This window comes from Pinus tabuliformis, chromosome 2_2 (assembly GCF_031772625.1).
Source record: "Pinus tabuliformis cultivar Carrire ecotype Pingquan chromosome 2_2, CPIR1, whole genome shotgun sequence".
NCBI lineage: Eukaryota > Viridiplantae > Streptophyta > Pinopsida > Pinales > Pinaceae > Pinus > Pinus tabuliformis.
This window is the reverse complement of record NC_142300.1, coordinates 17,913,726-17,941,387: the sequence shown is the minus strand read 5'-3', so window position 1 is coordinate 17,941,387 and position 27,662 is coordinate 17,913,726. Positions and strand designations below refer to the sequence as shown.

Below are 27,662 nucleotides of genomic sequence, written 5' to 3'. Positions count from 1 at the left end.
TTTTGATATCATTCAAGAAATTCTAGTGTCTATAAAGTACCACAATTACAAGGCCAACTTTAACATTGGAAAGAACAATGACCAAGTAGCCTCCCAAACAGATGATGAAATCGATAGTCCCTAAATCAGAAGATTATATGATCTACAATCCATGAAAATAGAGCTGCTAGTTAGTCACCTTACGACAGGTTTCCTAATGGAATTCTTCTTTGTTAGGAGCCTTGCGGAAACACAAATAGGCCTCAAATATCTCATCTGATCCTTCTCTAGAAAGAACAATCTTCACTCCTAGAGACTTGATTTTACAGGACATTAAGAACATGGGCATGCTCTCTCTGATAGTTGTCACGTCATATGTTTCGACGTGGTATATAACATCCTTGATTACATCTATACCATCATGTTACAATCACCTCAAACACAAGAAAATGTTCAATACATTAAAAGAAAAACTTCCATTTAGTCTCAAATTCACACACACAGATGGGTATCTGTTGACGGTACTGGACCCGCCAACATTAAGGGGATCTCCCCGATATGAAGTCCCAACTAGACCTCACACCGTTTGGAGTAGGAGTCCCAACAGTGCGTGGTAATGTTGTGCCTTGACTGCGGAAATGCATAGAGGAAAACTTTGGGTGAGAGCAAGTGTGTGACCCCGCGGATAGTTAAGTGCGATGCATGAAGGTTCCAACACACGAAGGGAAAAGGAAGCGCACCCCTTGGAAGCTTGTAATAGTATGCATCGTGAAAGTAACACACGAGCGAAATGACATCACAAGCTAAAATGCAGAACAATCCATAAATTAAAGTGATGAGTTAATCCAACAACACAGATTCAACATGATTCGTACAAATTCAAACAAATTAGTTCATAAGAAGATGTGTAAGTTAAATAACATACATTTACAATACAACAAGAATAGTCCTACTATATTGACAACATATGCATGAAAGCGTGTTGGATTTGATTTTATTATTATAAGTGAAAGTTCCATCCATACATACACCATTGACAACCACTAGCCCCAATAATGGAACATTATAGTCAACAACACCTGCTCCTCCAAAGAAGTATACTCGCTCTATGCTATGAAGAAGCCAAGGCTCTTCACAATACTCCTAAGCTCTTCCTAAGCCTAAGCCTAGCCAAAAGTTTGGCTCCCAAAAGCCAGGTACATGAGTTATGAGGTTCTATTTATAACAAGAGGGGGTGACTCTTCAACTCCCCTTTTTGACCTTTGGACTACCCTCGTGACTCTTCAACTTCTTCACTAAATGACACATTACATTACAAGGTGATTTTTTATATTCCAATATCCACACTTGGAATTTCACATACAACATAATTACAAACAATATTACATTTTCCACTCGTACCCATATAAGACAAAATATGGTAGAGATAGCCTAACAAGGCACAACACTATGATTTTGAAGTTTGGGGGAAGTCCATCTCAACAAACTCCACTTGCTACTTCTCGATCACATATTTGTGCCAAGCTTGGTACTGTGTGATGGTGTCCCCAAATTGCTTAACTGTGTCTTTCTAGAATTAGACTCTAACCTCCATGGCATCTAGGTACACCATCTTGGAACCTATATCCAACTTGTTTTGAATCATGAGCAGCATTGTCTTGACCTTGGTAGGACCACCAATGAACTTCTACATGTTGTGTGTGTTCAGCTCCAAGTATTCCCTGGTGGCTTCTTATCTTAACTGCTCCAAGTACTTTTTGACCTCCTGCCAGACATGGTTCTTAGGTTTAGCATCGGTGAGGGAATCGATTGATGGGATTTGGTGTGTTCTCACCAAGACATCCAAACTACTACACAACCACACATATGATGCTTGTATGCTGCCGATGAATGAGGTGAGCTTCTCGTTGTTCCGAATCAACATTCCAACCTTTTCTTTCTATAGCTTTGTTTGTGGCTTCATCTTCTTCACTAAGTCAAGTGCGGCCCCTTTGTACCGCATTGTTCACTCTTGTACATAGGCAATGGTAGCATGTATGTTTTTTAGAGTTTTAACAAACTCTTTGCTCCGCTGTTGTAGGACAACACACCAACAAATTCTTTATGCATGGTGACAAATCCATCATAGAGCTTCTGCATGGTTTCTCCAAGTGTTGATACTTCAGCAAGTATTGTTGTCCTCATCTCCCTAATGCGGAAACTTCATTATGCGCTATTGTTCGGAGTTGTTCTGCCTCTTTCTTGGTAGCCTGCAAGTTCTTTTCCAGTTGCTCATTCTCGGCTGTCAGATACTGAACATTTGAGCTTGTTGCTGCTGCATAGGCCAAGCTGGCTTCGACAATGGCAGTTGGATGCTTCCTGGTGTTCGACACTATCACCCTTTCTTTGATGAATGTAGGTGATGTGTGATCATCCGGAAAGTGATTCCTCCACGCCTGTACCATCCTCTTTTGGAACTCATCGAATAATAGATTGTACACATCCATGACGAGATAATCATAAAGGAGAACAACATCTCCTTGCTCGCTCAGTGTTGGCTCTGTTACTGGAGGTGGTGGAGACTGAGGGATGACCTGTGGTGGTCTCGGCATCAGGTCAACATCTTCATGCTACGACTCCTATCCCAACTCCATGTCTATCACTTGGATCAATTGCTCAATATGCTGAGAAAGCTCCCAATCCTACATTTGTTCACCTTCCCCCTCAGCTGCTGATTGTTTTGGCTCTTCAACCTGTATCGACATTGTTTCCTCCGACATTACGCCTTGCCTTTGTTCTTCTTTTTGATTCTGCTTCTCTTCTTGTTCTCTCCTCCTCAACTCCTATTCGTCCTTCAGCTTCTTCTTTGCCTCCTATAGCTTCAGTTCTGCTTCCTAAAACCTTTGCTTTTCTCTCTTCCTCTGCTCTGCACTCTTCATCCTTTGCTCCCTCTTTGCTTCTGCTGCTAAAGATGCCTTCGCGACAATGGGATCTGCCATCATTTTGCAACTTTTCTCTCCCTCTTGAGTGTCATCAATCTTCCTCTTTTCGTTGTCCTGTATAGGATTGCTGCCTTCTGTTGTTGTTTCTTCCGGAGTTGTTGTTGTTTATGGCATAGTCTTCAAAGTCCTTTCTATACTTACCGAATCATTGAGTCTAGAGGAATTATGGCAATACCTCCAAGGATCCTCCTCTGGCCAATGAAATGCCCCATTGACCCACATAAATTAGACTCTTGTATAGTGGTCCTTGAAAATACTATGGGGATCATACGGATTAAAGTCCTTGGTGCCGAACTCAAACTTCACTATATCCTTAGCCTCGACATTTGCATCTTTGAGGTTCTTAATCTCGTATAATCTGATTCGCAAAGGAAGTGTGGGCCATGGTGCTTTCTTGTTCCTATGGAGTGTTGTTGACAACCCTGTAGCGAGGTGGTAAGATACTTGTTGAATTATCAACTTGTCAGTGGCATAGCTTGGTAAGACATGTGAAGGCTTATCTCCACCAAACACTCTGATGAAGATGCCACCTGGTGAGGCATACCAATTTGCAATGTCTAGTATCGTCTCCATTACTTCTCGGGACATGCAAGGTGGATCTTCTTCAAATATAAGCTTGTATAATGGGATGATAAAGTGGTCAGTTAGACTTGCCATCACTCCTCGATAACTGTAGTTGGAAAGAAACTTGCAATAGATGTTCAAGATAGTATCTCGTGGTGTCCATATCTAGTTCATGCCAGGGAACTGTTGTTGTGCACAGATTGCATCTAGTAAGTATGCAGACATATAAAACCTTTCTCTCTCATCCTTGGGAAGATTCTGAGGTTGTGATACATGGGACTTCAATTATTGAACCAACATATTTGACCAGTTGAATGGCCTCCCATCACTTACCAACTGGTCCAATAAGACTGTCCACCCTTCAAGAAAGGTTTATGTGCTCTCTTTACCATATATTCTACAAGCAAAGATGATTAAGAACTAGTAAGCCTTCCTAAGGGACTTTTCTTGTACACATGGGTGGGTGTCCGTTTAAACCTCAATGGCTCTTTCACCCGATGCTTGAAAATGTCTCTTGTGTTCACATAGTTGTGGGTGGCATAGAAGAGTGAGTCCATGTGCTTCACCCGCTCGGGAAAATGATACATCTGTTGAAAGTATTCTTCCTTGAAGGTGGCAATCTTATGCCCATTGGTACCGCTCAATGTCATAGTTTGTTCATTCGTATATGAGACAATTAAGCTGATGATGTACGCACATGCGAAGGCAGGGTACCTGCATGCAACCTTGTATAACCCTAACTGTCAGATACTAAGATAGACCTGCCGGTCCTCCAAATTTGCATCAAAGCCCTTTGCAAAAGTATCTTTGATCTGTTGCCATGTCAGTGTTGTTCCCTTCTCAATAAACAACTGAGTATCAACATATACTAGTAAATCAACTAATTTCTACTCAATTGCTTCCCAAATATTGATCTCAATGGTTTCCTCTGATGCAACTCTCTTTGATGCCATGTTAACAGTTACTGTTAGTGAGATGCTCAACAACTGTTATACCCGTGGGACAAAGAGGACACTCATGGAGAGAAGATGTTAGTTTAAAACCAAAACAACTTCAAGGAAAGTTCAAGCAGCAAGCCAGGTACTAGATGTGAGGGATTGCGCATTTTTTATTAACAGGGGTGAAAGGATGAATGTGGGAACTACGCAATATGAAATCCTAGCAGTCAAGGTGGAATCCTGATGATTGGAACTACATAATGCGCAGTTCATCTTGAGAAAAGGCCTGGGAGAGACTGCACATTGCACAGTCTCATTTGTCGAGCTAGGAGGTTGGCTCTTGGAATTGCGTAGTCTACAGTTGGAGCTAGCTTAGGCTATACTCTGCGTAATTCCAAAGGCCAATATTGTGGCTTGAGCCTCCAGATTGCGCAGTGCAAGTTGTGCAAAGTGATATCGAGGCAAGGGAAACCTAGATCTGCCCAAGGGAAGTGTGAAAACAAGAAGATCTGAGAGATAGTGTGAAGTTGAGTGAAAATTTGACTAAGTGTAGATTCACGAATGTGAATCAAGTGCAACAATTGATTAAACAAAAGGAAAATGAAGTATCTGAGGAGAGTTTCTGCAATTACGATTGTTGGTGCAAAAATAGGAAAACTCATGCGACACTTGGGAAAGGAAATCTATAACCTAAAACAACACTTCTACAAGTTAAAAAAGAAGCAACCGTGCAGAGAAACAAGTGAAACAACAATCACACAAGCCAAACAACAAAAGAAATAGAAAAAGTGGCAAAAGATGACAAAAGAAAAACTCACCCGGAAAAGCGATGACGATCACACCGAAGGTTCTTTGATCTCCTCAGGATTGCTAGAGATCCAAGATCTAATGTACAAATGAGCTTTAGTAGTGTCAATTAAATAGATTTGGACAAATTAGGGTTTATGACATGCATGCTTAAAATAAAAATAAAAAGTGACACTTAGTGGAAGTGCCTCCTTCAGGATACTAAAAATAGATCCCTATTTTTAGGGATGCTTTTTGTTTTTTTGCTTTTCGGGGAAACTTGTCATGCACACTACCAGGAAAGACAACGCAGTTCTAGGAACTCGGCAAATTTTCGACTCAGTTCACTACACAGTTTCTGAGCTCAGTGAGGGTTGCACAATTTTTGGGCTCAGTGTTGGGCTGCCTCCTCTTGACTACGCATTTTTTGAGCTCAAGTATCACTAGCAGTCAGGACTGTGCAATTCCCGTCAGCAAGGTTGGTTGCCCTAAAGGATTGCATAGTTTCTTGGGGCAAACCCAGAACTGTTGTGGGACCAAATTAGGAGATCAACTTGTGAGTTAGAAAATCAACTAAGCAAGAAAACACAAGATAAAATGAAAATGATAAGTCTCAATCGAAGCACAAATACCTGGATTAGTGCGAGATGAGTTGTTGTAGTTAAGAATAAAGGCTCCAAAATCAAAGCATATGCAAAATTTTGGAGGGTGGTTGTAGCCGCTATAACAATGTCCAAGCAAATACCTACACAACGAAATGGAATTCATGATGAAAATTACCAAGATACTCTGCTACCTCTTTTGCAAACATTAAATCTAGAGAACCCTACTCAGACACAAAGAAACAAAGTATAAAAGAGGTTTGTTTCAACTATTCCAATGGTGATTATATTAACATGAGATGATTCCTCTTCATGGATTTTTTTCCTATTTGATATACTTGTGTAAAATTATACACTCATGATCTTTCAATATATTAATAAGGGACTAAGTGTCAATGATCATCTGAGTTGCTTCAACACATATCCGTTTTCCAAACAGGGGTTCACCCAAAGTTGGTTAATGAAGAGCCCTGTAATCTAACACAGAAATAGTGTAGTTTCTCTCCCCACTGTTTTGCAGCATTGGTAGCAGCCAAATGGTGAGCTGCAACAACCATAACTAAGGATGTATCAAGCCCTCCTGATAAGCTTACTCCAAATGGAACATCGGTCATCAACTATTTTATGACTACCCGAATCATTCAAACATATCATATCACTATTTTCACATGGATAAAAATTGTGCTATATTTTTTTTATGCGAACACACCAAGGTTAGAATTGATATGAGAAAGCAGCGCGAGGATGAAAATGACTATACCTTCTCAAATTCTCTTCTTAAAACCAAAGGGCCATATGGTTGGACGGTATAAGATTTTCTGAATACCAAGGTGGGCTATACCATCTCCTAATACAATCAATTAACAACAAAAGAGTTTGAAACAAACTTTATTATATTTGTTGCAGAACTCAAATGACTAGCTCACATAACTTCAGTGTTAAGAAGTAACCTTTATTTACCTTGTTTGCTAGAGTATATATGCCCAGGGGGAAAAGTCTCAAAACGTTCATAATCATCATGCAAAGATTTCATCTTCGATGCAAACCAAACAATTCTTGCAATAGTTGTTCAACACATTCCATAGATTATAGGCACTATGGATGTCGATCAAGCCGAACATGGTCAAGATGACTATGGATGAAAATACCTTAGTCGAAGTGTAACAGAAGAGAAAATTCAGAAACATAAGAGTTATCATTACGACAATGGCCATTATTATCGTTGAGAATGTTGTTTTACATCTTGCATTGAAATTCAATGTAGACCTTGAAAACGCATCTGCAACCAATTTGTTAATTTTAGAAATTTGACTAAAAGGAACTAAGTTAAAATCACAAAAAAAAATTCTTTTCAAAATATTTAGGAATTTTCAACCAACACTTTTTTACCCCGAAATCATCTCTACCCCGATTTTAGACTTTTTCATTGAGAAACCATTATTGCATTCTCACAACAGTAGGTCTCATACTGTAAAATTTTCATTAATAGGATACAAGTCCCAACCAGTAGAGGTTCAACCTTCCATGGATTTGAATACTAATGCTCCTTATACTCTTGAAATAATTTTCAAAGATTTTTTTTGCATTTGATCATGTAACATCACATACATACTAATGAAATAAACTAACCAAAGAACGAGGAAGGAAAGGAAAAAGAAACCCAAATTTATTATTGTGGAGAGAGAAGGAATTGATAATAGCATATCTCATCCCTCCAGAATAAATGTCAACTTCTTCCTTAGAATTGGCAAGAAAGAACGACTAGGAGTCATGATATTGATGGAAGTTACACAAAACTCTGGGGTGGCATAAAATTCATTTGAAAGAATGATTAATTTCATTATTATAATTTTAATGTTGACGATATGGAAAGTTGTTCCTTCGCTAATTTTGTTTTAAAATAAATTGGATTTTTTTTTTTTAAATTTATTTATTAAAAATTTGTCTTTCTTGAAAGTAAAACAACTCGAAATTAGAAATACTTGGTAAGAATGAAAATTTACATACATATTATTAGAAATACTTGGTAAGAATGAAAATTTACATACATATTAATTACCAAGTGATAGAAATACTTGGTAAGAATGAAAATTTACATACATATTAATTCCCAAGTGATGATTTTAAATAATATGGTTTTCTTAAATAATATAATATAATGAGTTAGTGGGTATTTGTGAATAGTAACTGATAGTTATTTTTCTTACTACCAATTAAAAATTCAATTAGAATAGATCTTTTCCATTTTCAAAAGAAAAGTTACATTTTAAATGAAAAAAAAATGTATACATACAAAAAGTAATCATTTTAAATAGTATGATTTTCTTAAATAAAAATGATGGGTTAGTGAATATTGATGGATAACAACCAATATTCTATTCATTATACTCACTCCCAATTAAGAATTAAGTTAACATAGATTATACCATTTAAAAAAAAACTCATACACTTAAATGCCCAAAAATATATATATGCAAATGATACTCTAACCTTGAATGATGTTAGAATCCAATCATATATATAAGAGGTTTTGGGTATTTATAGTATGCAAAAACTTGTGAGACATAATCTATAAATATTATTTTTTGAAAATGAATATTATTTTAGTGTCCCGTATTCCATTTATCTATGGATTTTTTTAAGGTCATTTCCAAATTTTTAATTTTTTTCCTCTTTCAAAATGTGTTTATGTAATGCTAGGAGTATGAAAGGGTCATCATTAACGTCGATGAAATATATATATATATAGGTGGTGAACATAGTTTCAAACAATAAAGTAGAAGTTTCGACACTCCGATAGGGTCTTACTCTTCTAAATTCTTGAATCCATGAGGGAATGTCTATTTTAGGGAACTCTATGCTTGTCATCATTGCATGGAAATGAATTAATGCAACCTCTTCTCCATCCTTTCGCACATTACACAGTGACCCTAATTGCTTATCAAGAAATTTGAATAAAGTATCCTTCTTTAATGTTCTTTACAGAAACGATTTCATTGGAGTTGTAATGGTCAACTAGGGCCTCATGATAAACAAATGTCGAGTCGTCGCCAATGAAAATGACCTAGTGCATTTTTGCATTTATCCTGATCCATGACCTCTCTTGGATGGGTAACATATGAAAGGTTTCAAAGGGAGGAATTCTTCCTACCAAATCACATCATGTAAAAGAGCAAAGGCGGGCTTTATTACACATCATCTTGCCAACTCGACCATCCCTTTGCATGGATAAGGTTGAAGGGAGAGTCAATGTTGTCTTCCACCAACCCCTTATTTTCTTTTCCCTTTACACTCTCCTTCACATCATTTGTCTCCTCCATCTCTGAGTGATCTCTTTGTCGCTCCTAACTTTGGTGTAAAAAAATTGTTGTGATGCTTCCTCCTTGTGTATGCACACATTTCCATTTCTACAATTCATACTTGTTACCACCATTGTTTGGAAAATGAAATCCAATGTCTTCAAATACTACATAAAGAAATGCAAAAGAAAATGTGAAGGCATCAAGGGCACTATTTCACATGTTAAATGTCTAGCTCTTGATTGCAGAACAATGTTAGATGATTATAAAATTCAAAGAGGTGAACATGTTTTTTTGATGTACCATCTTCCACATATTTAATATTAATAGAAAATCACCTACTTTAACCTTTCTTACCTCCATCTCCAACATTTGATCACTTAAGTGCTCAAGGCGGTGTTAGTCCCCACCATTGAAAATGATTGAAATGCAAATCAATAATGGTTAAGAACAAATTCATTACTATAGCCCTACTTTTTATAATTACTAATAATCATCCAAAATGAATGTTTTCCAAATAAGGAATTACTCAATAGTTTCCAGTTGCTTTTGTTGATTGTTTGTTGCCCATGAGAAACATCTGTTAGGGGCATTTCAGGCCAGCCCTGCTTTATTAAAGTCCTATTTGTTTTGTTAACTTTAACCAAATAAATTCTTGAAATTTAGAATATTGTAAAAATATTCAAATCTTGGAGATAAATTTTGATAATTTTAACTTTAGAAATAGTTGAGACCAAATTCAACACAAAATGTACATAGAAAAGCTAAGTGAAATGAATGCCATTTATTCCACAGTAACTTGAGCCTGACCTTCGCAGGGACTAATAAGCATCAAAACAATTATATCATTTCACATCTCACTTTATTACAATACCATGGCTTATCCATACCACATGTCTAAAAAATCATAAGTCACTCCATATCACATTTTTATATTGCATTCATTTTAATTAATCAATTTAATTAAAAAGGTAAAAAGAGCCTTAATACTTTGAAGACAAATCTCAACCATTGATTTGTGTATACTGCTATGAATATTCTAGAATCTTTCATGGAGGTTAAATCCCAACCATCCGCCGCATAATTGTTAATAACAAAATTAAAATTTTGGAAGCCCCTTTTCCAAAATAAACATGCCTACCTTATTAATAACTATCTTTGCCTATTTTAATATACACCATACCCGATAATAAAGAAATTTATTTTTGCGTATTTTAATACACAACTTCCATTATCATAACTATCAATGAGGTGACAATTATTTTAAATTGTTAATAAATTATGGTGTTTTTTATTTTCTTTGAATTTGTACATAAAAAAATTATACATTGTTTTAAAACGTAAATTTTCAAGAGATTGTAACTTTTGTCATTTAAAATATATTTGTGAATGTATAAATGTATTTAATATTTGAAAAAATATGAAACATTAAAATTGTTTAAATGAACTTTATGGGATTTTGGATTGATGATGAATAGGTGTATTGTTAAGACACTCCTTGAGATTGGTTACTGGTTCTAATTCTATGGGTGTTAAATACATCCCTCTCATAAATTTACATACTATTTCATTTCACTACCATCATTCATTATTATTTTAATTTTAATTTAGAACACTACTAGAAACCATTGTTATTTTTATTTTCTTACTAAAAAAAAGTTCTCCTTCGAAGCTCTGGTTTTGGCTTAATACTAATTTATCTATTTAAAATGGATTTCTATCAAAACCCATAGCCATGGACAAACATGTCCTTCAAATAAGTAGAGTTGGCGAACAAACTTGGAGAATCGATGCACAATATGAGAATGCCCAGAACTCTAGTTGAATGAGGGTATTGATCAATGCTTCAGTACATATATGATCTAAAATGTTTCCATAGATATGGTATGAGGCCTCATGATGTGCATCAATAATATTTCCAATGACATGGATATCTGCAAGATAATAATCATCATATTCGTCCATTGAAACATTACCGGATTTCAATGGTTTAATTAATTTATGATATCATTCAAGAAATTCTTGTGTCTATAAAGTACCACAATTACAAGGCCAACTTTAACATTGGCAAGAACAACGACCAAGTAGCCTCCCAAATAGATGATGAAATCAATAGTCCCTATATTAGAAGATTATATGATCTACAATCCATGAAAATAGAGCTGCTAGTTAGCCACCTTACGACAGGTTTCCTAATGGAATTCTTCTTTGTTAGGAGCCTTGTGGAAACACAAATAGGCCCCAAATATCTCATCTGATCCTTCTCTAGAAAGAACAATCTTCACTCCTAGAGTCTTGATTTTAAGGGACATTAAGAACATGGGCATGCTCTCTCTGATAGTTGTCACGTCGTATGTTTCGACGTGGTATATAACATCCTTGATTACACCTATACCATCATGTTACGATCACCTCAAACACAAGAAAATGTTCAATACATTAAAAGAAAAACTTCCATTTAGTCTCAAATTCACACACAGAGATGGGTATCTGTTGACGGTGCTGGACCCGCCAACATTAAGGGGATCTCCCCGATATGAAGTCCCAACTAGACCTCACACTGTTTGGAGTAGGAGTCCCAACAATGCGTGGTAATGTTGTCCCTTGACCGCAGAAACACATAGAGGAAAGTATGATATCTTTGGGTGAGAGCAAGTGTGTGACCCCGCGGATAGTTAAGTGTGATGCATGAAGGTTTCAACACACGAAGGGAAAAGGAAGTGCACCCCTTGGAAGCCTATAATAGTATGCATCGTGAAAGTAACACATGAGCGAAATGACATCACTAGATAAAATGCAGAATAGTCCATAAATTAAAGTGATGAGTTAATCCAACCACACACATTCAACATGATTCGTACAAATTCAAACAAATTAGTTCATAAGAAGATGCGTAAGTTAAATAACATACATTTACAATATAACAAGAATAGTCCTACTATATTAACAACATATGCATGAAAGCGTGTTGGATCTTGTTGAAAATAGCAACAAGAAATGCTAAATATAGAAGTGCTAAAAATAGCACTACTATAAATAGCATTTCGGGATACCTTCCTATTTTAGTTAGTCCTTGAACTAAAATAGAGAAGTAAAATTCGAATTTGATCTTAGCAGCTGTTTGTAAAATAATTAATTAATTCATCTTGAGTTAATTAGTTGTAGAAAATCAAACATGAAGTCTATGTGAGGACATGCAACAGTTATCCCATTGATTGAGGAATTTATCCCTTAGTTAAAGAGATAAGGATGAGTTGTAATTAGTTAGCTCAGTTAACTGAGTTAAGTCCAGTTAGATTAGTTCAAATAGTTTGTTGAACTAATTGTGAGTTCAGTTAGTTAATGCATGCATGCATGTAACTGTTGCACTTCAGATAACTGAATATTCTCTCATAAACAACTCATGCATGTCAGTTCAGTCAGAGACCCAGTTGCGATCATATGGAGGGACAATGCACTATTAGTTGCAGGAATATTCCATTGTGAATATCTCTTGCATGCAAAAGGAATTCATTCCTTGGAGATTACGCAGTTACTTCTTTAGTTTAGTGAGTGTGTGATGAGGTCAATTCACACAGGTGGCATCACTGGACCCCAAGGAAAACTGCGCAAGGAAATAGGAGGCTTGGAGGGTTGAGGGAAGGCATATCTTGTGTCTATTCAATCTGTGAGCTGTATTGTTTGATTGCAGAGAGAGCAAGATAGCTTGTAAGCTTATTCTTTTTGTAATCTGAACATATTTCCACTTGTATGATAATATAGAGATCGAGGTTTTTAGCTGAGGCTTTCCCTAGAGTATTCTTATGTATTCATGGGTGATTGATTTCTCATTCTAAGTTATATGTGTTCAATTTGATCTTGCTCATATTCGATTAAGCTTCCGCAAGCTTGTTGTAGAACTTGTATTTTGCTTTAGTATATTGCATAATCTGTTGATCTATAGTGGGAAATTCTACAAATTTGATTTTATTATTATAAGTGAAAGTTCCATCCATACATACACCATTGACAACCACTAGCCCCAATAGTGGAACATTATAGTCAACAACACCTGCTCCTCCAAAGAAGTATACTCGCTCTATGCTATGAAGAACCCAAGGCTTTTCACAATACTCCCAAGCTCTTCCTAAGCCTAAGCATAGCCAAAAGTTTGGCTCCCAAAAGCCAGGTACATGAGTTATGAGGTTATATTTATAACAAGTCTCCTTTTTGATGGACTACCCTTGTGACTCTTCAACTCCCCTTTTTGACCTTTGGACTACCCTCGTGACTCTTCAACTTCTTCACTAAATGACACATTACATTACATGGTGATTTTTATATTCCAATATTCGCACTTGGAATTTCACTTACAACCTAATTACAAACAATATTACATTTTCCACTCGTACCCATATAAGACAAAATAGGGTAGAGATAGCCTAACAAGACATAACACTATGATTCTGAAGTTTGGGGGAAGTCCAGCTCAACAAAATCGACTTGCTACTTCTCGGTCACATATTGGTACCAAGCTTGGTACTGTGTGATAGTGTCCCCAAACTGCTTAACTGTGTCTTTCTGGAAGTAGACTCTAACCTCCATGGCATCTAGGTACACCGTCTTGGAACCTATATCCAACTCGTTTTGAAGCATGAGAAGCATTGTCTTGACCTTGGCAGGACCACCGATGAACTTCTACATGTTGTGTGTATTCAGCTCCAAGTATTCCCTGGTGGCTTCTTATCTTAACTGCTCCAAGTACTTTTTGACCTCCTGCCAGACGTGGTTCTTGGGTTTAGCATCGGTGAGGGAATCGATTTATGGGATCTGGTGTGTTCTCAATGTTAGCTCTGCTACATAATCCAACATTTGAGGATCAAATGTAGTCCTAATTGGGTTGTTTGTGCACAAAAGGATGCCCAAAAACAGATACAAAGTGCCCCAAAAGCCTTCAAAATCCTCTTAAGGCCTCCAGCGATCGAAATGGTTGCAAAGGAAAAGCCCTTGGGAGGGCGGAAATACATTATCGGGAGGCAAAAACACTCCAAAACCATGAAAAAATCAAAATCGCAGGCTTAAAGGTCCGAATTCATATCAGCCGTTGGATTTGGCTGATCAACGGTCCAGATCACATCGGCATATCGCAAGTCGGGGGAGGCAGCGGCAGCGACATGAGACATCGCCGATGAGCGATCACTGATATCGCATCGGCGTATCGCAATGGAGGACTTACAATAGGGGCTTTATTATTGTGTGATGAGCGATCGCTGATATCGCATCGGCGTATCACTATCGGCATTTCCAATGGAGCATGGCCTTTTGCATATATATGAGCGATCGCCAATGGGCCAGACCCGATGGCGTTATTAATTCCTTTTGATAAGATGTTCGGGTCTGCAGCAATATCGCTATCGGCGCTTCACCAAGGATTGGGGCACAAGACATCGCCGATGAGCGATCACCGATATCGCATCGGCGCTTTCAAAGAGGGCAGGGCCTTTCGCGCATATATATATTTCCGACCTGATAAGCCGGACCCGATGGCGTTATAAGTTATTTCTGATATATTATCGGGTCCGCAGCGATCGCCGATATCGCATCGGCGTATCGCTATCGGCGATTTCAAAGGGGCGGGGATTTAACATAAGTTATGTTGCGATGCGATGGGCCGGACCCAATGGATGTACAACGCTCCATTTTATAAAATTTCAAGTCCGCGCCCGTCACGTTTTCAATGTTTTTTGTGTATTTTCAATGTATAAAGAAAATACAAAGGAGGCCTTGGGAAAGTGCCGATTGCGATGGGTTTTCGGATCCGAAAGGGTTCAGAAACAAAATATATATGTGATTCAAATCCGCCAAAGCCATTTTTCATGGTTTTGCAGCAGTTTTGCGTGTATTTCTCAAATATTAAAAAACAAAGGATTGGCCTGTTTAAATATGTATTGCGACTCGATAGGTGGACCCGATAGTAAATAAACCATGCCTGAACCTTTTCAAAGCAAAAATTAAAGCAATGATGGGCGGGAATGAGCAGTTTGGGCAGCGTTTCACTGTTTTAAAGTAGCACAGTCATAATGGAGCCGTTTTTAATGATCAGCAGCAGAAATTAATCAGCAGTATGGCCGAGGAGGAAGCACGACACCTCTGGGGAGTTCAGAGCATTCAATGGTTATGGTTTCATTTGTATTTCCCGCCACCTGCCCAAGCAGGACCGCAGAGCACCAGAGAGGGTCAAATCCATTTACAACACAGCCAGAGTTGTATCAGCAGCCCCATTTCTGAATGTAAATGTGGTTGGTGGCCATTTATGGGCTCCACGCATAGCTAACAGGGAGATTGTGTAATGAGACACCATATATACTGAAAAAACCGATGTAGTGGGAGGGATGAGTGTTTGATGAATGATAGTTTTGTTGTTGCCTTTAACTTCTGGAGACTGTAAATACTATGAGACCTGCAGCTTCTGGTCTTGATTTTCAACTAATACAAGCTTCTTTTGCTGTCACCTGCTCACTTTCCACTTCTCTTTCTTGTTCTAGGCTGTGCCTGCTGGCATTTATTTGATGTGTTGTGAATGTTTAATATCAGAGGGGCTGTCATCCCACCTCTGTATTATAATTTAGTGGTTCATTAAAATTGCTTGCAGATTGCTGTTGTTTAACATCAGGGAGCTATCATCCTGTCTGTATATTAAACAATAGTTCTACAGATCTTCTAACTGGTTGCAGCTGGCCATCACAGGGTCCTGTGTATCTGCTGGTGTAATTAGTCTTCTCCATCATCACCTTTACCTTAAACTGTGAGTAGTTGGTAGTTGAAAGCCTTGTAGTTTGGGGGTCTTCACCCATGTCTGGGGATAGTCATAGTAGGAGTGGTTATCTGGCTTAAATGTGCAGCATATCTCCATTTATCCATCATCTTATCCAACCATAATTGTTGAATTTGTAATGTTCCTGAGCATCACTGATTTACAACCTAGGTGAGTTTCTTGGGGTGATAACATTAATTGGCGCCGTTGCCGGGGAGAAGAGAATCAAAGCTCAGCTTCCCTGGGAGACGACACAGCTTCAAGCTTTGATGACAGACAAGGTTTGAGCACAGATTTTGGTTGTAATCATCTGTCTGGCGACTCCATTGGAGGAAGGCCATCCTTTGGCGAATCCACATTGAAGTTCTGGCGCAGCTGCTGAAACATGCATGAAGATATCTTCAGAATATTAGCTGAATCATTGCCTGATCCTGAGAAGATCGTTCAGTAGAAGAAAATTTTGCAGTAGGGAGCATCAGGGTTAGGTAAGCCTTAAAATTTCCATGTGTCTCTGTTAGTGAATGTCACCTTCATAGATTCATTTAGCTCCTTACCCATTCAGTTCCCTTTCGGACCTCAGTTGAAAGAAGATTTCCATGCTGTCCTTCGTATTCCTCTGTTTCTGTCATGCTTTTCATTGATTAATTCCTCTCAGTCTACCAGTATTCTTTCATATACCTCAGTCATGGCAAGCCAGCAAGCTCCCACAAAAATAGAAAGAATCATTGCTGCTAGGTATAGACCTCTGGTCTTTCTTGTTCCTCTAAATGCCATGCCTGCAGGCGATTATCAGGAATACATGCCAAAGTTTACTGGTACAGAAGGAGTATCAGCTGAGGAGCACCTCGAATCCTTTTATAACTTTGCTGATAACCTGGATATCTATGAAGAGGATGTATGGATGAGGGTTTTTGTCCAAAGCCTAGATGGGGACGCTAGAAAATGGTTCAATGAATTACCCCCTAAGACTATTGCAGACATTGAGGCCCTAGATGATGTGTTTTTAAAGCACTGGGGAGATAAGGAAGATCTACTCTATGATCATACTTAGTCTGGGAAATTTCATAAGGGTGGTCTCTCATCATCCTCAGAGCATGAGATTGAAGAGTTAGCCATGATGATTGAGTTTTTGGCCTCTAAAGTTTCCAAGTTAAAAGCTTAGCAGCATTTTGTAGAAGCAGGAGCTCATTGTTCCATTTCTTTTTCAGCTCCAAATCAGTATAGAGAAGCCAATGAGCATATGCAGATCTTGGAGAGAAAAAGAGATACAAATGAAGATAAAGGGGAGAGGCCCCTTTTACAGAATATAGTCATGAAAGAAGTGTATCCTGAGGAGGAGGAGGTCTCTGGTTTGGAAGGTGCTCCTTTCCTAACCAGAGCTGCCTATGAAGAGGCATTGGCCAAGAGCGCTGCTCGACAATTTGTTGTAGCTGCAGAACAACAAGTTGACCAGCAGTGGCAGCTTGCAGCAAGCACCTGCCCCTTCCAGCAATTTGAGCCCGAAGTCAGCACACCTCTCCATGGCTATGCAGATCTGCAAATTTTCCAGCCTGCTATTGTCCCCAGTTCAGTGATTAAAAAGGGGGAGGAAAGCTCCCCATCATCTTTTGCTTCTCTGTCTGCTCAAGTGAAAATCCCTCTCAGTTGCCCCTTAAACACTGAGGCAGGAAATAGTTCAATGATCGAGGCTGAAGCTGATCATCTTAGTCTTGATATTATGAAACCTTCTCAGATGGCCTCCACACAGACTGAAGAGGCAGCTTATCAGTTAACAGAGGAAGAAAATGCGCAGTCATGGGACTCCTCCTTGGATGAGGATTGTTCTATGAAAGATGCTGGAGCAGATGATGTCTTTGTGTCCCCTGCACAAGAACACTGTGGTTCACCATTCATATTAGTTGTGCAGACCACAGATAACACAGACAAGTATACACCAGAAACGAATATTCAGCTGGTATACAAAGGCTCCCATGAAGAACATCCAAGGAGGAAAATACACAGAAAGGGAGTGAAATTTGATCCCTACCTACCTGTCAAGCTCAAATGTCCTAAACTCTTTGAGGTAGAGGATCAAATCAATCCAGTCCTGCTGATCTATGATGAACCGGGCTGAGAGCAGGAGAAACAGTTTGGTTGCCCTGCAAATGGGCAAATTTTGAAGTTTAAGTTTTCAGGCTTTTATGTTTGTAATTAAGTTCTTTTACAGTTTTATGTTGTATGCTTAGTTGACTCCATGCCCAATGGACACTAGGCAAGTGTTTTTATAGCTGTTTTTGTATGAAGGCATTGGTCTGCAGGTTCTTGAGACCTCACAGGGAGGATCTCATCCCCAGAAGGAGCCAGTGTTAGCTCTGCTACATAATCCAACATTTGAGGATCAAATGTAGTCCTGATTGGGTTGTTTGCGCACAGAAGGATGCCCAAAAATGGATACAAAGTGCCCCAAAAGCCTTCAAAATCCTCTTAAGGCCTCCACCGATCGAAATGGTTGCAAAGGAAAAGCCCTTGGGAGGGCGGAAATACATTATCGGGAGGCAAAAACACTCCAAAACCATGCAAAAATCAAAATCGCAGGCTTAAAGGTCTGAATTCATATCAGCCGTTGGATCTGGCTGATCAACGGTCCAGATCGCGTCGGCATATCGCAAGTCGGGGGAGGTAGCAGCAGCGACATGAGACATCGCCGATGAGCGATCGCCGATATCGCATCGGCGTATCGCAATGGAGGACTTACAATAGGGGCTTTATTATTGTGCGATGAGCGATCGCTGATATCGCATCGGCGTATCGCTATCGGCGTTTCCAATGGAGCATGGCCTTTTGCATATATATGAGCGATCGCCGATGGGCCGGACCCGATGGCGTTATTAATTCCTTTTGATAAGATGTTCGGGTCCGCAACAATATCGCTATCGGCGCTTCACCAAGGATTGGGGCACAAGACATCGCCGATGAGCGATCGCCGATATCGCATCGGCGCTTTCAAAGAGGGCAGGGCCTTTCGCGCATATATATATTTCCGACCTGATAAGCTGGACCCGATGGCGTTATAAGTTATTTCTGATAGATTATCAGGTCCGCAGCGATCGCCGATATCGCATCGGCGTATCACTATCGGCGATATTAAAGGGGCGGGGCTTTAACATAAGTTATGTTGCGATGGGATGGGCGGGACCCGATGGATGTACAACGCTCCATTTTATAAAATTTCAAGTCCGCTCCCGTCGCGTTTTCAATGTTTTTTGTGTATTTTCAATGTAAAAAGAAAATACAAAGGAGGCTTGGGCAAGTGCCGATTGCGATGGGTTTTCGGGTCCGAAAGGGTTCAGAAAGGGTTCAGAAACAAAATATATATATGATTCAAATCCGCCAAAGCCATTTTTCATGATTTTGCAGCAGTTTTGCGTGTATTTCTCAAATATTAAAAAACAAAGGATTGGCCTGTTTAAATATGTATTGCGACCCGAGAGGCGGACCCGATAGTAAATAAACCATGCCTGAACCTTTTCAAAGCCAAAATTGAAGCAATGATGGGCGGGAATGAACAGTTTGGGCAGCGTTTCACTGTTTTAAAGTAGCACAGTCATAATGGAGCCGTTTTTAATGATCAGCAGCAGAAATTAATCAGCAGTATGGCCGAGGAGGAAGCAGGACACCTCTGGGGAGTTCAGAGCATTCAATGGTTATGGTTTCATTTGTATTTCACGCCACCTGCCCAAGCAGGACCGCAGAGCACCAGAGAGGGTCAAATCCATTTACAACACAGCCAGAGTTGTATCAGCAGCCCCATTTCTGAATGTAAATGTGGTTGGTGGCCATTTATGGGCTCCTCCACGCATAGCTAACAGGGAGATTGTGTAATGAGACACCATATATACTGAAAAAACCGATGTAGTGGGAGGGATGAGTGTTTGATGAATGATAGTTTTGTTGTTGCCTTTAACTTCTGGAGACTGTAAATACTATGAGACCTGTAGCTTCTGGTCTTGATTTTCAACTAATACAAGCTTCTTTTGCTGTCACCTGCTCACTTTCCACTTCTCTTTCTTGTTCTAGGCTGTGCCTGCTGGCATTTATTTGATGTGCTGTGAATGTTTAATATCAGAGGGGCTGTCATCCCACCTCTGTATTATAATTTAGTGGTTCATTAAAATTGCTTGCAGATTGTTGTTGTTTAACATCAGGGAGCTGTCATCCTGTCTGTGTATTAAACAATAGTTCTACAGATCTTCTAACTGGTTGCAGCTGGCCATCACAGGGTCCTGTGTATCTGCTGGTGTAATTAGTCTTCTCCATCATCACCTTTACCTTAAACTGTGAGTAGTTGGTAGTTGAAAGCCTTGTAGTTTGGGGGTCTTCACCCATGTCTGGGGATAGTCATAGTAGGAGTGGTTATCTGGCTTAAATGTGCAGCATATCTCCATTTATCCATCATCTTATCCAACCATAATTGTTGAATTTGTAATGTTCCTGAGCATCACTGATTTACAACCTAGGTGAGTTTCTTGGGGTGATAACACTCACCAAGACATCCAAACTACTATACAATCACACATATGATGCTTGTATGCTGCCGATGATTGAGGTGAGCTTCTCATTGTTCTGAATCAACATTCGAACCTTTGCTTTCTATAGCTTTGCCTGTGGCTTCATCTTCTTCACTAAGTCAAGTAGGGCCCCTTTGTACCACATTGTTCACTCTCGTACATAGGCAATGGTAGCATGTATGTTTTTTAGAGTTTTAACAAACTCTTTGCTTCGTTGTTGTAGGACATGCACACCAACAAATTCTTTATGCATGGTGACAAATCCATCATAGAGCTTCTGCATGGTTTCTCCAAGTGTTAATAATTCAGCAAGTATTGTTGTCCTCATCTCCCCCAATGCGGAAACTGCATTATGCGCTATTGTTCGGAGTTGTTTTGCCTCTTTCCTGGTAGCATGTGAGTTCTTTTGCAGTAGCTCATTCTCGGCCGTCAGATACTGAACATTTGAGCTTGTTGCTCCTGCATAGGCCAAGCTAGCTTCGACAATGGCAGTTGGATGCTTCCTGGTGTTCGACACTATCACCCTTTCTTTGATGAATGTAGGTGATGTGTGATCATCCAGAAAGTGATTCTTGCACGCCTATACAATCCTCTTATGGAAGTCATTGAATGGTAGATTGTACACATCCATGACGAGATCATCATAAAGGAGAACAACATCTCCTTGCTCGCTCGGTGTTGGCTCTACTATTGGAGGTGGTGGAGACTGAGGGATGACCTATGGTGGTCTCGGCATCAGGTCAACATCTTCATGCTACGACTCCTATCCCAACTCCATGTCTATCACTTGAATCAATTGCTCAATATGCTGAGAAAGCTCCTGATCCTACATCTGTTCACCTTCCTCCTCAGCTGCTGATTGTTCCGGCTCTTCAACCTGTATCGACATTGTTTCCTCCGTCATTACACCTTGCCTTTGTTCTTCTTCTTGATTCTTCTTCTCTTCTTGTTCTCTCCTCCCCAACTCCTATTCGTCCTTCAGCTTCTTCTTTGTCTCCTATAGCTTCAGTTTTTCTTCCTGCAACCTTTGCTTTTCTCTCTTCCTCCATTATTCACTCTTCATCCTTTTCTCCCTCTTTGCTTCTGCTGCTAAAGATGCCTTTGTGATAATGTGATCTGCCATCATTTTGCAACTTTTCTCTCCCTCTTGAGTGTCATCAATCTTCCTCTTTTCGTTGTCCTGCATAGGATTGTTGCCTTCTGTTGTTGTTGCTTCCAGAGTTGTTGTTGTTTATGGCTTAGTCTTCAAAGTCCTTTCTATATTTACCAAATCATTGAGTCTAGAGGAATTATGGCAATACCTCCAAGGATCCTCCTCTGGCCAATGAAATGCCCCATTGATCCACATAAAGTAGACTCTTGTATAGTGGTCCTTGCAAATACTACGGGGATCATAGGGATTAAAGTCCTTGGTGTCGAACTCGAACTTCACTATATCCTTAGCCTCGACATTGCATCTTTGAGGTTCTTAATCTCATATAATCTGATCCGCAAAGGAAGTGTGGGCCATGGTGCTTTCTTATTCCTATGGAGTGTTGCTGACAACCATGTAGCGAGGTGGTAAGATACTTGTTGCATTATCAACTTGTTAGTGGCATAGCTTGGTAAGACATGGGAAGGCTTATCTCCACCAAACACTCTAATGAAGATGCCACCCGGTGAGGCATACCAATTTGCAATGTCTATTATCGTCTCCATTTCTTCTCGGGATATGCAAAGTGGATCTTCTTCAAATATAAGCTTGTATAATGGGATGATAAAGTGGTCAGTTAGCCTTGCCATCACTCCACGATAATTGTAGTTGGAAAGAAACTTGCAATAGATGTTCACGATAGTATCTCGTGGTGTCCATATCCAGTTCATGCCAGGGAACTGTTGTTGTGCACAGATTGCATCTAGTAAGTATGTAGACATATAAAACCTTTCTCTCTTATCCTTGGGCAGATTCTGAGGTTGTGCTACATGGGACTTCAATTATTGAGCCAACATATTTGACCAATTCAATGGCCTCCCATCACTTACCAACTGGTCCAATAAGATTGTCCACCATTCAAGAAAGGTTTATGTGCTCTCTTTACCATATATTCTACAAGCAAAGATGATCAAGAACTGGTAAGCCTTCCTAAGGTACTTTGTCTTGTACACATGGGTCGGTGTCCGTTTAAACTTCAATGGATCTTTCACCTAACGCTTGAAAATGTCTCTTGTGTTCACATAGTTGTGGGTGGCATAGAAGAGTGAGTCCATGTGCTTCACCCACTCGGGAAAATGATACATCTGCTGAAAGTATTCTTCCATAAAGGTGGCAATCTTATGCCTGTTGGTACTGCTCAATGTCATAGTCTGTTCATTTGTATATGAGACAATCGAGCTGATGATGTATGCACATGTGAAGGCAGGGTACTGCATGCAACCTTGTATAACCCTAACTGTCCGATACTAAGATAGACCTGTCGGTCCTCCAAATTTGCATCAAAGTCCTTTGCAAAAGTATCTTTGATCTGTTGCCATGTCAGTGTTGTTCCCTTCTCAATAAACAACTGAGTATCAACATATACTAGTAAATCAACTAATTTCTACTCAATTGCTTCCCAAATACCGATCTTAGTGGTTTCCTTTGATGCAACTCTCTTTGATGCCATGTTAACAGTGACTGTTAGTGAGATGCTCAACAAGTGCATGCCCATGCAGACTCCTCTAGATGGGAATTAGAGGAAGGAGGATGCTACTTCAGGTGAGGTAGTAGCTGCTATTGTTTCTCGCCAACTTGTGGGTTCACTTATGTATCTGGTGAACTCACGGCCAGACTTATGCTTTGCGGTGAACCAACTGAGTCAAGCTATGGTTCATCCTACCAAGCTATTTTGGAAGGCAACGAAGCATGTGCTGAGATACCTAAGAGGCACATCTCAGTATGGATTGTGGTACAGACGAACAGAGGGAGTGAAGCTTCAGAGCTTCACAGATGCGGATTGGGCAGGGAGTCCACCAGACTAGAAGAGCACTTCTGGAGGAATCTTCAACCTTGGTTCAGCTGCAGTTTCCTGGTACAGCAAGAAACAGAGGTTAGTTGCACTTAGCTCAGCAGAGACTGAATACATGGCTGCTAGTCAGGCTGCATGTGAGGCCATTTGGATGTGGAAGATTCTAGTGGGATTTTTTGGTCAGAGGATGGATCCAACTGTGATCTACTGTGATAATCAGAGTTGTATAAAACTCTCCGAGAATCCAGTTTTTCATGACAGGTCCAAGCACATTGATATCCGGTATCACCATCTTCGAGACTGTGTGGTCAAGAGGATGATGTTGTTGCTGTATGTTTTGACCGCGGAACAGGATGCAGATATTTTTACGAAGGCATTGTCAAAATGCAAGTTCGAGTTCCACAGAGACAGGATTGGAGTTACTGATAATCCCTTTCTTGTTGAGAGAGAGTGTTGAAAATAGCAACAAGAAATGCTAAATATAGAAGTGCTAAAAATAACACTGCTATAAATAGCATTTCAGGATACCTTCCTGTTTTAGTTAGTCCCTGAACTAAAATAGAGAAGTAAAATTCGAATTTGATCTTAGCAACTATTTGTAAAATAATTAATTAATTCATCTTGAGTTAATTAGTTGTAGAAAATCAAACATGAAGTCTATGTGAGGACATGCAACAGTTATCCCATTGATTGAGGAATTTATCCCTTAGTTAAAGAGATAAGGATGAGTTGTAATTAGTTAGCTCAGTTAACTGAGTTAATTCCAGTTAGATTAGTTCAAATAGTTTGTTGAACTAATTGTGAGTTCAGCTAGTTAATGCATGCATGCATGTAACTGCTGCACTTCAGATAACTGAATATTCTATCATAAATAACTCATGCATGTCAGTTCAGTCAGAGACCCAGTTGTGATCAGATGGAGGGACAATGTACTATCAGTTGTAGGAATATTCCATTATGAATATCTCTTGCATGTAGAAGGAATTCATTCCTTGGAGATTGTGCAGTTACTTCTTTAGTTTAGTGAGTGTGTGATGAGGCCAATTCACACAGGTGGCATCACTGGACCCCGAGGAAAATTGTGCAAGGAAATAGGAGGCTTGGAGGGCTGAGGGAAGGCATATCTTGTGTCTATTCAATATGTGAGCTGTATTGTTTGATTGCAGAGAGAGCAGGATAGCTTGTAAGCTAATTCTTTTTGTAATCTGAACATATTTCCACTTGTATGATAATATAGAGATCGGGGTTTTTAGCTGAGGCTTTCCCCAGAGTATTCTTCTGTATTCATGGGTGATTGATTTATCATTCTAAGTTATATGTGTTCTATTTGATCTTGCTCATATTCGATTAAGCTTCCGCAAGCTTGTTGTAGAACTTGTATTTTGCTTTAGTATATTGCATAATCTGTTGATCTATAGTGGGAAATTCTACAGATTTGATTTTAATATTATAAGTGAAAGTTCCATCCATACATACACCATTGACAACCACTAGCCCCAATAGTGGAACATTATAGTCAACAACACCTGCTCCTCCAAAGAATTATACTTTCTCTATGCTATGAAGAAGCCAAGGCTCTTCACAATACTCCCATGCTCTTCCTAAGCCTAAGCCTAGCCAAACGTTTGGCTCCCAAAAGCCAGGTACATGAGTTATGAGGTTATATTTATAACAAGAGGGGGTGAATCTTCAACTCCCCTTTTTGACCTTTGGACTACCCTTGTGACTCTTCAACTTCTTCACTAAATGACACATTACATTACAAGGTGATTTTTATATTCCAATATTCACACTTGGAATTTCACTTACAACCTAATTACAAACAATATTACATTTTCCACTCGTACCCATATAACACAAAATAGGGTAGAGATAGCCTAACAAGACACAACACTATGATTCTGAAGTTTGGGGGAAGTCCAGCTCAACAAACTCCACTTGCTACTTCTCGGTCACATATTGGTGCCAAGCTTGGTACTGTGTGATGGTGTCCCCAAACTGCTTAACTGTGTCTTTCTGGAAGTAGATTCTAACCTCCATGGCATCTAGGTACACCGTCTTGGAACCTATATCCAACTCATTTTGAAGCATGAGAAGCATTGTCTTGACCTTGGCAGGACCACCGATGAACTTCTACATGTTGTGTGTGTTCAGCTCCAAGTATTCCCTGGTGGCTTCTTATCTTAGCTGCTCCAAGTACTCTTCGACCTCCTGCTAGACTTGGTTCTTGGGTTTAGCATTGGTGAGGGAATCAATTGATGGGATCTGGTGTGTTCTCACCAAGACATCCAAACTACTATACAACCACACATATGATGCTTGTATGCTGCCAATGAATGAGGTGAGCTTCTCATTGTTCTGAATCAACATTCGAACCTTTGCTTTCTATAGCTTGGCATGTGGTTTCATCTTCTTCACTAAGTCAAGTGGGGCCCCTTTGTACCGCATTGTTCACTCTTGTACATAGGCAATGGTAGCATGTATGTTTTTTAGAGTTTTAACAAACTCTTTGCTCCGCTGTTGTAGGACATGCACACCCACAAATTCTTTATGCATGGTGAAAAATCCATCATAGAGCTTCTGCATGGTTTCTCCAAGTGTTGATACTTCAGCAAGTATTGTTGTCCTCATCTCCCCCAATGCGGAAACTGCATTATGTGCTATTGTTCAAAGTTGTTCTGTCTCTTTCCTGGTAGCCTACAAGTTCTTTTCCAGTTGCTCATTCTCGGCCGTCAGATACTGAACATTTGAGCTTGTTGCTCCTGCATAGGCCAAGCTGGCTTCGACAATGGCAGTTGGATGCTTCTTGGTGTTCGACACTATCACCCTTTCTTTGATGAATGCAGGTGATGTGTGATCATCCAGAAAGTGATTCCTCCACGCCTGTACAATCCTCTTATGCAACTCATCGAATGATAGATTGTACACATCCATGACGAGATCATCATAAAGGATAACAACATCTCCTTGCTCGCTCAGTGTTGGCTCTGCTACTGGAGGTGGTGGAGACTAAGGGATGACCTGTGGTGGTCTCGGAATCAGGTCAACATGTTCATGCTACGACTCCTATCCCAACTCCATGTCTGTCACTTGGATCAATTGCTTAATATGCTGAGAAATCTCCTGATCCTACATCTGTTCACCTTCCTCATCAGCTGCTGATTGTTCTGGCTCTTCAACCTGTATCGACATTGTTTCCACCATCGTTACACCTTGCCTTTATTCTTCTTCTTGATTCTTCTTCTCTTCTTGTTCTCTCCTCCTCAACTCCTATTCGTCCTTCAACTTCTTCTCTATCTCCTATAGCTTCAGTTCTGCTTCTTGCAACCTTTGGTTTTCTCTCTTCCTTCGCTATGCACTCTTCATCCTTTTCTCCCTCTTTTCTTCTGCTGCTAAAGATGCCTTCACGATAATGGGATCCGCCATCATTTTGCAATTTTTCTCTCCCTCTTGAGTGTCATCAATCTTCCTCTTTTAGTTGTCCTGCATAGGATTGCTGCCTTCTATTGTTGTTGCTTCTGGAGTTGTTGTTGTTTATGGCGTAGTCTTCAAAGTCCTTTCTATACTTACCGAATCATTGAGTCTAAAGGAATTATGCCAGTACCTCCAAGGATCCTCCTCTGGCCAATGAAATGCCCCATTGATCCACATAAAGTAGACTCCTATATAGTGGTCCTTGCAAATACTACGGGGATCATACGGATTAAAGTCCTTTGTGCGGAACTTGAACTTCACTATATCCTTAGCCTCGACATTTTCATCTTTGAGGTTCTTAATCTCGTATACTCTGATCCACAAAGGAAGTGTGGGTCATGGTGCTTTCGTATTCCTATGGAGTATTGTTGCCAACCCTGTAGCGAGGTGGTAAGATACTTGTTGCATTATCAACTTGTCAGTGGCATAGCTTGTTAAGACATGCGAAGGCTTATCTCCACCAAACACTCTGATGAATATGCCACCTGGTGAGGCATGCCAATTTGCAATGTCTATTATCGTCTCCATTTCTTCTTGGGACATGGAAGGTGGATCTTCTTCAAATATAAGCTTGTATAATGGGATGATAAAGTGGCCAGTTAGCCTTGCCATCACTCCTCGATAACTGTAGTTGGAAAGAAACTTGCAATAGATGTTCATGATAGTATCTTGTGGTGTCCATATCCAGTTCATGCCAGGAACTGTTGTTGTGCAC

The 27,662-nt window shown here is 39.7% G+C and overlaps 2 pseudogenes; both read right to left on the bottom strand.

Moving 5' to 3' along the window:
- Window positions 1–166: 166 nt before the first annotated feature.
- LOC149191324 (asparagine synthetase [glutamine-hydrolyzing] 1-like) lies at window positions 167–9,170 on the bottom strand (annotated as a pseudogene).
- A 2,144-nt stretch (window positions 9,171–11,314) lies between these two features.
- Window positions 11,315–27,662, bottom strand: part of LOC149191323 (asparagine synthetase [glutamine-hydrolyzing] 1-like) — a 49,242-nt pseudogene continuing 32,894 nt past the window's right edge.